This window comes from Mus musculus, chromosome 1 (genome assembly GCF_000001635.26).
Source record: "Mus musculus strain C57BL/6J chromosome 1, GRCm38.p6 C57BL/6J".
NCBI classification, from domain to species: Eukaryota; Metazoa; Chordata; class Mammalia; order Rodentia; family Muridae; genus Mus; species Mus musculus.
The window spans coordinates 31,236,525-31,250,034 of NC_000067.6; positions in this window are offsets into that span (position 1 = coordinate 31,236,525).

Here is a 13,510-nt window from a genome sequence, read left to right on the forward strand (position 1 = left end):
GATGTAGCGTTCTTAGCTCCTTGTCAAGCACTATGTCTTCGGCCTGTTGTCATGCTTCTAGTCATGATGATAATGAGCTAAACCTCTGAGACTGTCAGTTGGCCCTAACTAAATGTTTTCCTTTATATGAGTTGCCATTGTCATGGTGTCTTTTCATAGCAATAGAATCCTAAGATCCCACTTTGTCTGATGTTCTTTTGGCCTCACCTGCACGATGTTCCCTGGGGTTTTGATGGGTTACCATAGATGATTCATCCACAGATGAGTACTTATGATCACACATACTTGGCACTTTAATTAACCACGAGTCTCTGCAGTAACTCATACCCACTGCAAAAAGAAGCTTCTCTGATTTAAGATGACAACAACACAAATCTATGGTTGTCAAGATATTTCAGAGGCAGTTTAGCAGCATGACCCTTCAACCTAACAACACTGGCAGGTTATACCTATGATTAAAGGTTATACCTATGATATGATGACGAATATTTCTTTAAGAGTTTCCTCAACCATTTGAGCTCCCTCTTTAAAAAAAATTATTTATTTATTTATTCGTCTCTTATATATTACACTCCATTGTTTCCTCTCTTCCCAGTCAGTCCCTATTACCTCCTTTCTTGCCACTCTCCACTCTTCCACCCTTGTTACTTTAATTTTTTTAAACCTCTACATTTTCTCTTTTTTTAATTTATTATTATTTCTTTTTTTTTAACACTCCAGATTTTATTGCCCTCCTGGTTCAACCTCCTACTGTTTCACATCCCCCTCCCCACCTTCCTGTCTCCATGAGAATGTGTCCCACAGCTTCTCCCAGCTGCCCATCCCACCAGATCTCTAAGTTCCCTGGGGCCTCCAGTCTCTCAAGGATTGGGTGCATCTTCTCTGATTGAACCCAGACCAGCAGTCCTCTGCTGTATATGTGTTAGGGTCCTCATATCAGCTGGTGTATGCTGCCTGATTGGTAGTTCAGTGTTTGAGAGATCTCAGGGGTCCTGTATTCACTAATAAGTGGATATTAGTTAAAAAAAAGGTACAGAATATCCAATATACAGTCCACAGAACCCAAAAAGGTCAACAAGCTGAAGGGCCCAAGTGAGGATGCCTCAGTCCCACTTGGGAGGGAGAAGAAAGCAACCACAAGGGGGAAGGGAGGGACATGGGAGGAAAAGGGAATGTTGGGGGGGAACATGATCTGGTATTAAGTGGGGGAAAAGGACTAAAGCCCTGAAGGCCAGCAGAAAGAATGGAAACAGGCAACTTGGGAGGTAGGAGGTTGGGCCACCCTCCAGAATGTACCAGAGACCTGGGAGGTGAGAGACTCTCAGGTCTCAAAGGGAGGGACCCTAGATGAAGTGCCCTACAGGAGGGAGAGGGAACTTGTACAGTTCCCCTCCAGCAGAAAGTTAGGGCATCAAGTGAGGGATGGGGTGACTATCCCACAGTCAAAACTCTGACCCATAATTGTTCCTATCTGAAAGAACTGTAGGGATGAAAATGGAGAAGAACCTGAGGAAAAGAAGGTTCAGCAACAGGTCCAAAGTGGGATCCAGCTCAAGGGGAGGCTCTAAATCCTAACACTATTACTGAGGCTATGGAGCACTCGCAAAAAGAGACCTCTCATGACTACCCTCTAAAAGACCCAACAAGCAACTGAAAGAGTCAGATGTAGATATTTGCACCCAACCAATGGACGGAAGCTGTTGACCCCTGTAGTTGAATTAGGGGAAAGCTGGAAGAAGCTAAGGAGGAGGGAGACCCTGTAGGAGGACCAGCAGTTCCAACTAGCACGAGTTCCCTCTTTAAACAGAGAATTCTGTTTAAATCTGTACCTCATTGTTAAAAATCAGGTTGTTTTCTTTATGTCCCATTTTCTTTGAGTTCTTTATATATTTTGGATATTAGTAGTCTAGCAAATCTGTAGTTGGTAAAAATATTTTCCCATTTGGTAGCACGTTGCTTTGTGCAAGTGCTGGTGTCCCTTGATGCAAACCTTTTCATTTGTGTGAGGTTGCAGTTTGAATTGTCATTCTTAGTGTCTGTGCTATCGGAAGTCTGTTCGGGAAGTCTTTGCTGTTCTATATATTTATTGTGTTCATTATGATGTGCAGAGGGAGATTTCTGGTCCTAACTATTTGGCCTTCTGTGTGTTTATTGTGCCTTAATAAGCGCCTCCTCTTTTATGTTGAGGACATTTTCTTTTATGATTTTGTTGAAAATATTTTCTGTGCCTTTGTCCTGTGTTTTTTCTCCTTTTTCTGTTCCTATTACTCTTAGATTTAGTTTTGTCACAGTGTCCCACATCTCCTAGATGCTCTCTGCCTGAGGTTTTCTAGACTTAACATCTTATTTGATAAGCATTCATTTCTTCTATCACATCTCCAATGACTGAGATTTTCTCTTCCAGCTTTTATATTCTGTTGGTGATGCTTGCTTCTGAGTTTCCTGTTTGAGTTCCTAAATGTTTCCTTACCAGTCTTCCCTAAGTTCAGCTTTTTAAAAAAATTGATTCTATTTCTACTTATATGCTTTCTTTTTTTCATTCCACTATGTTTATATAGATTTCTATAACAGATTTGTTCATTTCATCTTTAAGGACCTTTTTTGAAGTTCTGTTCTGTGCTTCAGCTATATTGCGTTTCTTAGGTCCCACTAGAGAAGTGTTTTTTGACTTTAGTGGAGACATATTGTCCTGGATGTTATTGGAATATTGTTCTGGCATCTAGGGATCTGGGTTTGGGATGATTGTAATTCTAGGTGCTGATATCTAGTCTTCTGGTTGTTGGATGTATGGATGTTTTGTCTCTTGGTTTCTGTTGCCCTTGCTAGTTCTCAGGAGAGTGTGGTAGCTGTGGGATTCCTGGTAGAGAATTCTTCTGAGATCTTGCCAGGTATGGAGATGGAAAGAAGGAGGTGCTAAAGAAGTACATAGGAGGGAGGACACCAGAGTGCCGCAAGGATCGGCTTATTCCCCTGGGAATAGGAAGAGAGAGTGAAAGGAGGCCACAGTTGCTGGTCTGCTACAAACCAGGGGATGAGACTGGAGATTTAAAGGAGAGGAGGGACAGTGAAAGTCTAAAAACTTTATTTGCTTCCCTTCCAAAGGTATAGTTTGAGGAGAAAGAGTGCACCAGGAAACTTAATTTTGTCTCTGTGCCTTGTCCTGAAAGAGATAAGGAGAAATAAAATGTTCTTCTAGTGAGATACCCACTCAGCTAATCCTGAAATCTGTGAAACAAAAAGACATAAATGAATTATTGGTTTCTAAAAAACAAACAAAAAACAACAACAACAGCAACAACAATTCATAGCTTATACAAATATACTTCCAGGAGAGACCAAGGTCCTTCCAAAACAGGTAGCAAAACTTGGCAGCATTGACAATGTAGTTCTAGATTTAGGGTCACAGAGAACACAAGAGTAAAAAGATTGTAGAATCTTCTTCCACTGTTTAGGAAAGTTCCTGAAGCCCAGCATGTGGCAGGGCAGTCCCTCATGTAGGCTCAAAAAATCCACTGTATGAGGCTGTGAAAGTTAAACCTGGGTAGAGTTGGAGACTACAAGACGCTGGACATACCAGAGCCATGGGGCACTGCCAAGGAAGCTTCAGAAATAGAGTGGAACCAGCTCAAGAGAGAATGAAGTATGTTGTAGTCTGCACAGCCAGAATAGGTGAGCCATCTAAGCCCTTTACCCTCTGACCCAGAGCTACAGCATTTGGACTTTCTCCTGATGGGTTTCAGTCTTGTTTTGTTTCAGTGCTTCCTACCTATACCCCACTCTTTTTCCTTTTAAATGGTAATGTATATTCTATGTTATTGAATGTTGGAAATATTTTTAGAGGGTTACAATTAAGAGATTGCTTTGAGTCTCAGACTTGGACTTTGGACTTTGAAACAGCCTTGAGAATGAGAGTCTGATTAACCCCCATCTAAAAATATATTTTAATATTGGGTACCTAGTTGGCTGAACTGTTTGGAAAAGACTAGGAGGTATGCCCTTGTTGGAGGAAGTATGGCACTATTGGGCTGCAGTTTCAAAAACTCATGCTATTTGCAGTTAATTTATTCCTTTATATTTGTGGATCAGATGTGAGTTCTCAGCTACCTCTCTAGTGCCCTGCCTGATATCCTGCTATTATTCTCCCTACTGTGATGGTCTTAGATTCTATCCCTCTGGAACCATGAGCATCTAATCAAATGCTCTCTTTTATAAGTTCCATTGGTCTTAGTATCTCATCGTGGAAGTAGAAAAGACAACTACTGAACTCAGACAACTATTGAGCATTTTAATGTGTACAAGGACCTGCTGTGCCTTTTTTTTTTATGACAGTGGCCCCAATTTTGTCACCCTGAGGAAAGTGAAATGAAATGGAAAGCAAAGAATAGTTTGAATCCCGAATAGATTGGCAAGTATCTCTGACATGAGGGAAACGTTTCAAGAGATTAGAAACATAAATTGCATCTTGGGTAGTCTAAGATTCTGGGCTAATATCCACTTATCTAATGTGTATTCTTTTCTGATTGGGTTACCTCACTCAGGGTGATATCCTCCAGATCCATCCATTTGCCTAAAAATTTCATAAATTTCATTGTTTTTAATAACCGAATACTCCATTATGTAAATGTACCACATTTTCTGTATCGATTCCTCTGTTGAGGGACATCTGGGTTCTTTCCAGCTTCTGGCTATTATAAATAAGGCTGCTATGAACATAGTGGAGCATATGTCCTTACTACATGTTGGAGCATGTTCTGGGTATATGCACAGGAGTGGTATTGCTGGGTTCTCAGGTAGCACTATGTCCAATTTTCTGAGGAACCACCAAACTGATTTCCAGAGTGGTTGTACCAGCTTGCAATCCCATCAGTAATGGAGGAGTGTTCTACTTTCTCCACAACCTCACCAGCATCTGCTGTCACCTGAGTTTTTGATCTTAGCCATTCTGACTGGTAGCCTAGAAGCTTGTAATACCCAAGATACAATTCACGAACCACGCGAAATTCAAGAAGAAGGAAGACCAAAGTGTGGATACTTTGATCCTTCTTAGAAGGGGGAACAAAATACCCATGGAAAGAGTTACAGAGATGTGGAACGGAAACTGAAGGAATGACCATCTAGAGAATGCCCCACCTGAGAATCTATCCCATATACAATCACCAAACCCAGACACTATTGTGGATACCAACAAGTGCTTGCTGACAGGAGCCTGATATAGCTGTCTCCTAAAAGGCTCTGGCAGTGCCTGACAAATACAAAAGTGGATGCTCACAGCCATCCATTGGACTAAGCACAGGGTCCCCACTGAAAGAGCTAGAGAAAGTACCCAAGGAGCTGGAGGGTTTTGCAGCCCCATAGGAGGAACAACAATATGAACCAACCAAAGACTACACATGGTGGGACTCATGGCTCCAGCTGAATATGTAGCAGAGGATGGCCTAGTCAGTCATCAATGGGAGGAGAGGCCCTTGGTCCTGTGAAGGCTCAATGCTCCAGTGTGGGGAATGCCAGGACAGGGAAGCAGGAGTGGGTGGGTTGATGAGCAGGAGGAGGGGGGAGAAGATAGGAAAGGGGATAACATTTGAAATGTAAATAAAGAAAATATCTAATAATAAGAAGAAATATAAGTTGCACCTCTTCATTGGAAGCTATCCAACTGTTACCAACAGATATCTGAGTACCCAGTATAAGTACCAGGTTTTCTGTCCTGGAAAAAATTGAACAGGAACAAGAAGACAACAGTCAAAGCAGACATAGTTTGCTAGAATATAGTGCCACAGGAGGCCATACATGCTTGATGTTGTAAACTTGGTAAAATGTCTATGAATGGTTTGGCTTGAATCTGAAATGTCCCTTCTAGGCTCAAGGGCTTGAATACCTGATCCTTACTACTGGTGCTATTTGGGAAAATTGTGGGCCGTTAGGAGGTGAAGCATCACTGGAGAAACTGGCTCACTAGAGACAAACCTTGAGACTATATAGACTGACCTTCATTCTTTTTTTTTTTTTTAACTTTTTTTTCTTTCTTTTTTTTAATTATGTATTTTCCTCAATTACATTTCCAATGCTATCCCAAAAGTCTCCCACACCCTCCCCCCCACTCCCCGACCCACCCATTCCCATTTTTGGCCCTGGTGTTCCCCTGTACTGGGGCATATAAAGTTTGCCTGTCCCAATGGGCCTCTCTTTCCAGTGATGGCCGACTAGGCCATCTTTTGATACATATGTAGCTAGAGTCAAGAGCTCCTGGGTACTGGTTAGTTCATAATGTTGCACCTACAGGGTTGCAGATTTCTTTAGCTCCTTGGATATTTTCTCTAGCTCCTCCATTGGGGGCCCTGTGATCCATCCAATAGTTGACTGTTAGCATCCACTTCTGTGTTTGCTAGGCCCCGGCCTAGTCTCAGAAGAGACAGCTATATCACGGTCCTTGCAACAAACGCTTGCTAGTGTATGCAATGGTCTGACCTTCATTCTTATTCATTCTCTGATCCTGACTGTAGATAGAATGTGACCTACTGGCCCCCTGATTTTGCCACCCTGCTTTCACTTTTTCTTTTCATAGGTGTGTTCAAGTTTCTCTGAACAGCCATTCTGTACCCTTCTTTTTTTTTTTTTTTCTGAAACCATAATCTAAAACAACTCTTGTTTCTCTAAATTCCTTTGAGCATGGTGTTTTATCACAGCAATAGAAAAATAATCAATACAGAATGATATCCTTAAACTGTAAGCCATAATATAATTCTCTGCCCTTAAGTTCTTTCGTGTCAGGGTATTTTGTAATAGCAATAGGAAAAAATAACTAATTTAGTCGAGGAGGTTACAGAGCCTGTAGGGGGCTCTATTTCTGATATTCCCTAAATGGATGCCTAGTCTATATTCTTTCTAAACATTCATTTTTATAGCCATAGAGTAGTGTAGCTCTCAGCCTTGGTCAGAGAAGTTCCTTTTGTCAGTTAGTAATATTTAATCAAGAGTCACATTATTGGCCAAAATTCTGAGAATAAATTGGTATTCCATGACATCAATTCCCCCATCAAATGATTAGGCTTTCCAAGTTCATTAGAAAATAAGATCCAACTTTTTGTTCTTTAAAAGAAACATACTTCTCTTCCATAGAGTGAAAGGGTGGAAAAAAGTATATCAAGCAAATGAGATCAGAAAACAAACAAGAATTGCTGTCCTAATACATGACAAAATAGACTTTAAGCAAAAGCTAATCAGAAGAGATAAAGCAGGTAACTTCATTTTGATAAGGGAACAATCCACCAAGATGTCCTTACAATTCTAAACATACATGCATCAAACTTGAATGTATCCAATTTCATAACTCAAATATAACTAGGCATTAAGATACAGGTATCTGCAACACATCATACTAATCAGGTCATCTAGACCAGAAATGAATAGGAAATTACCAGAGCTAAATTATATCACAGACAAAATTGATTTAACAGACATCTTTTGAGTAGTCCATCCTAACTGTATTTAATATATAGTATTCTCAACAGCCCATAGGCATTTCTGTAAAATAGGCCACATATTGTGACAAAAAATTAATCTTAAAAACTGAGGAAAGTTGAAATAACTCTATGTGTCTACAATGGAATAAAGCTTGAAATCAATAGTAACAGTAATGTCATGAAATACATAAACACATGGTAATTATATAACATACTATTGGAAGATGAATGGATCATTAAACAAATCAAAAAGTAAAATTTTAAAAATATATAGTTAAATGAAAAAAAAAACAATTCATATTAAAAACACTGGACTACCATAAAAATGTTCTATAGTGTTAAGTGCTTATATTAAAAAAATCATTAAAAATTCAAAACAAATAAGACCAAACTTGTAGAGGAATTTCAGTTCAGCAACATGACTGTTATGGCGAGGAATCACATCCAAAGGCCTAGATGATTTGGCTGGAATGCAGACATGCCACACACTTTTCATCCCTCTGTGATTTTAGTACACACCTTTAATCCCAAACAATGTAGGTAAGCTTAGTTTGTAGGAAAAAACAAACAAACAAACAAACAAACAAACAAAACAGCCATAATTGAAAGGCAGACAAAGTGATGAATCAGAGAAAGATTTGACAGAATAAGACAGAGATAGTATTTTCCCTACTTTCATGAGAACAGTACAGAAAAGAGAGGCTACTTAAAGACAGCAGTGGGGAGAGAGAGACAGAGAGATGGGGGGAGGGAGAGAGGGGAGGGGGAGGGGGAGGGGGAGGGAGAGGGAGAGGGAGAGGAGAGAACAGTTTTACCAGGACAATATTACAAAGACAAATTGCAAGTGAAGACAAAATGAATCTGAGAGTGATAAAGAGCTAGAAGATTAGAAAAAATTTCCAGAGTTAGTTTAAGGCCAAGCAGAACAATTCTGTCAGAAGCCTAGAAAGCTATCTTGAATCAATCAGCTTGGAGAGGAGTTTGGAACAGAACAGCTGAGTTGAACCAGCCCCCAGAGTTCAGAAAGAGGTAGAATGGGTGAATTTAATCAGCAATATTCCTCCAAGGCAGCAATTATATCTGGCAAACAAAGGCATCATTTACACAAACCAAATATCAAAGAAATATGGAGAAATAACTAACACTAAGGCAGAAATAAATAAAATAAAAATAGGGAAAAAAACCTAACTACTATCAATAAAAGCAATATAAAACTCAATAAAATGAAGAATCATTATTTGAAAACGTACATAAGATTGACAACCCCTTACCCAAATTAACCAAAAGAAATAGAAGACTCAAGTTAATAATTAATAGGGTGATATCATAACAGACATCAAAGAAATTAAGAGAGTAATAGTAGATCCTTTAAAAACCTATATTTCATTAAATTAGAAAACCAGAAGGAAATGGATGAATTTTTTCATTACATCTGATCCACTAAAGTTAAATCAAGATGAATTAAATAACTTAAATAAGTTATAAGAAGCAAAGGGATTGAAATAGAAAAATATCAAACCTCTGCTTCCTCAATTCTCCCACCATCAAGATCCAGTTGGATTCACAACAAAATTCTACTATATCTTTAAGGGAGAACTAAAACAAATGCATTTCAAATTATTTTATAAAACACATGTCGAAGGAACACTTCCAGACTCCCTTTACACAATCCACACTAGATAATAACACAACAAAGAATATATCTATAGGGAAATATTTCTTATAAACACAGGTGTAAAACCCAGTCAGTAGGGAGAAGCCAACAAGAGCCTGCTGACAGGAGCCTGATATAGCTGTCTCCTGTGAGGCTCTGCCAGTGCCTGGCAAATACAGAAGTGGATGCTCACAGTCATCCATTGGACAGAACACAAGGTCCCCAATGAAGGAGCCAGAGAAATACCTAGGGAGCTGACATGGACTGAAGCCCCATAGGAGGAACATCAATATGAACTAACCAGTACCCCCAGAGCTCCTTGGAACTATACCACCAATCAAAGAAAACACATGGTGGGACTCATGGCTCTAGCTATATATGTAGCAGAGGATGGCCTAGTCGGTCATCAATGGGAGGAGAGGAGGCCCTTGGTCCTGTGAAGGCTCTATGTCCCAGTGTACTGGAATGCCAGGGTGGGCTGGGGAGCAGGGGCAGTGGGGAGGAGATAGTGGAGTTTTGGACGGGAAACTAAGAAGGGGATAACATTTGAAGTGTGAATAAAGAAAATATCTAATAAAAAAATAAACACAGGTGTTGAATAGAACAGCAATGGCTTGTGCTGTAAGATCGAGAATCGATAAATGGGACCTCATAAAATTGCAAAGCTTCTGCAAGGCAAAAGACACCGTCAATAAGGTAAAAAGGCCACCAACAGATTGGGAAAGGATCTTTACCTATCCCAAATCGGATAGGGAACTAATATCCAATATATATAAAAAACTCAAGAAGATGGGCTCCAGAAAATCAAATAACCCCATTAAAAAATGGGGCTCAGAGCTAAACAAAGAATTCTCACCTGAGGAATACTGAATGGCAGAGAAGCACCTGAAAAAATGTTCAACATCCTTAATCATCAGGGAAATGCAAATCAAAACAACCCTGAGATTCCACCTCACACCAGTCAGAATAGCTAAGATCAAAAATTCTGGTGGCAGCAGATGCTGGCGAGGATGTGGAGAAAGAGGAACACTCCTCCATTGTTGGTGGGATTGCAGGCTTGTACATCCACTCTGGAAATCTGTCTGGCGGTTCCTCAGAAAATTGGACATAGTACTACCGGAGGATCCAGCAATACCTCTCCTGGGCATATATCCAGAAGATGCCCCAAGTGGTAAGAAGGACACATGCTCCACTATGTTCATAGCAGCCTTATTTATAATAGCCAGAAGCTGGAAAGAACCCAGATGCCCCTCAACAGAGGAATGGATACAAAAAATGTGGTACATCTACACAATGGAGTACTACTCAGCTATTAAAAAGAATGAATTTATGAAATTCCTAGGCAAATGGATGGACTGGAGGGCATCATCCTGAGTGAGGTAACCCAATCACAAAGGAACTCGCACAATATGTACTCACTGATAAGTGGATATTAGCCCAGAAACTTAGGATACCCAAGATATAAGATACAATTTGCAAAACACATGAAACTCAAGAAGAATGAAGACCAAAGTGTGGACACTTTGCCCCTTCTTAGAAATGGGTACAAAACACCCATGGAAGGAGTTACAGAGACAAAATTTGGAGCTGTGACGAAAGAATGGACCATCTAGTGATTGCCATATCCAGGGATCCATCCCATAATCAGCTTCCAAACGCTGACACCATTGTATACACTAGCAAGATTTTGCTGTAAGGACCCAGATATAGCTGTCTCTTGTGAGACTATGCCGGGGCCTAGCAAACACAGAAGTGGATGATCACAGTCAGCTATTGGATGGGTCACACGGCCCCTAATGGAGGAGCTAGAGAAATTACCCAAGGAGCTATAGGGAACTGCAACCCTATAGGTGGAACAACAATATGAACTAACCAGTACCCGGGAGCTCTTGTCTTTAGCTGCATATGTATCAAAAGATGGCCTAGTCAGCCATCACTGGAAAGAGAGGCCCTTTGGACTTACAAACTCTATATGCCCCAGTACAGGGGAACGCCAGGGCCAAAAGGGGGGAGTGGGTGGTTAGGGGGTTGGGGGGGGTTGGGTATGGGGGACTTTTGGGATAGCATTGAAAATGTAAACGAGGAAAATACCTAATTAAAAAAATAGTAAAAAAAAAAAATAAACACAGGTGTAAATATTCTCAAAAATACTCATATACTCATAAACCAAATATAGCAACACATTAGCATTTGCCATGAACAAGTTGTATTTAATCTCAGTTAGCCAGTACTAGTTCAACATTTACAAACTGATACATGTAATGAATTATATAAATAGACCTAAAGACAGAAACAAATAATATGATCATCTTAACGCAGAAGAGGCCTTTAACAGAATCCAGTGTCCCTTCATGATAAAAGTCCTAGAAAAGCCAGGCGTGGTGGCACACACCTTTAATCCCAGCACTTGGGAGGCAGAGGCAGGCAGATTTCTGAGTTCAAGGCCAGCCTGGTTTACAGAGTGAGTTCCAGGACAGCCAGGGCTACACAGAGAAACCCTGTCTCGAAAAAAAAAAAGTCCTAGAAAAACAGTGTTGGAGAGAATATACCCCTTCATAATAAAATTCCTATAGAGAGCAGTGTTAGAGGAACTATACCTCAACATAACAAAGGTTGTACTGACATATCCATAGCCAATATTGTGCTGAAGAGAGAATAACTTAAAGTCAGAGGTAAAACAAGTCAGTCCACCATCTACTCTTTCACCTTTTATTCAAAATTTTACTTAAGAACAATAAGACAAGAAAAGAAAATGAGAGTGATACAAATAGAAAAAGAAGTCAGAGTATTTCTGTAGTTGATAGGATGACCTAACAAACAAACACAACAAGTAACACCTTGGAAAAATCCAAACCAAGAATGTAGAAGACTTCCACAATGAAAAATTTAAAACTCTGAAGAAATAAATCAAGGACACCACCAGAAGATGGAAAGACATCTCATGATTATGAATCAGAATAACTAATATTGTGAAAATCACCAGTCACCAAAAGGGATTTATAATATTTAATGAAATTTCAGTTTAAATTCTAGGGCCATTTGTCTCAGTTACGGTTTGCATTGCTGTGAAGAGATACCATGAGCAAGGCAACTCTTATAAGGACAACATTTGACTAGGGCTGGCTTACAGGTTCAGAGGTTCAGTCCATTATCATTATGGCAGAAACATGTCAGCATCCAAGCAGGCATGGTGCAGGAGAAGCTCAGAGTTCTACATTTTCATTTGAAGGCCACTAGGATAGGACTGGCTCACAGGTGATTAGGAGGAGGGTCTCATTGCTCAACTCCATAGTGACACACTTCCTACAACAAGATCATGCCTCCTAATAGTGTCACTCCCTGGGACAAGCATATTCACTATACCATTCTTCACAGAAATAAAAAAATAAATAACATCAAAATTGATATGATGACACAAAAGACCCTGGGTAGGCAAAACAATTTTGAAAAAAGTAGTTAAAGGTGCAAGATTATCATATATAATCTCATGCCCTACCATAGAACCAAAGTAATAAAACCAGCATGGCCTCAGATAAAAAGAGACTTTCAAATAAGTAGTTTAGAATTGAAGACCAGAAGTAAGTTCAGGCAATTATAGTAACTTGATTTTTCACAAATGCCATAATTAGACACTATAGAAAAGACAACGTTTTCAACAAGTGATTTTGAGAAAACTGAATACCTACCTATAGGGAAATGAAAGTAGATCCTGTCATCTTCCACAAAAATATCAAACCCAGATGGATCAAAGATCTTGATATAAATTCCCAAACTCTGGAACTTCTGAAAGCAAATGCAGGAGCCATATTACAAGGTATAATTATAGAGAATAACTTTTTAAAAATATTTTTTATTATGTATTTTCCTCAATTACATTTCCAATGCTATCCCCAAAGTCCCCCATCCCCTCCCCCCCACTCCTCTACCCACCCATTCCCGCTTTTTGGCCCTGGCGTTCCCCTGTACTGGCACAACTGGTGGTTATCATGTATGCGATTTGATCCATTCCTATCTCCTTGTACTAAGGTCAAATCTAAGTGGATCAAGGAACTCTACATAAAACCAGAGACACTGAAACTTATAGAGGAGAAAGTGGGGGAAAGCCTTCAAGATATGGGCACAGGGGAAAAATTCCTGAATAGAACAGCAATGGCTTGTGCTGTAAGATCGAGAATTGACAAATGGGACCTCATGAAACTGCAAAGCTTCTGCAAGGCAAAAGACACCGTCAATAAGGCAAAAAGGCCACCAACAGATTGGGAAAGGATCTTTACCTATACTAAATCAGATAGGGGACTAATATCCAATATATATAAAGAACTCAAGAAGGTGGACTCCAGAAAATCAAATAACCCCATTAAAAAATGGGGCTCAGAGCTAAACAAAGAATTCTCAC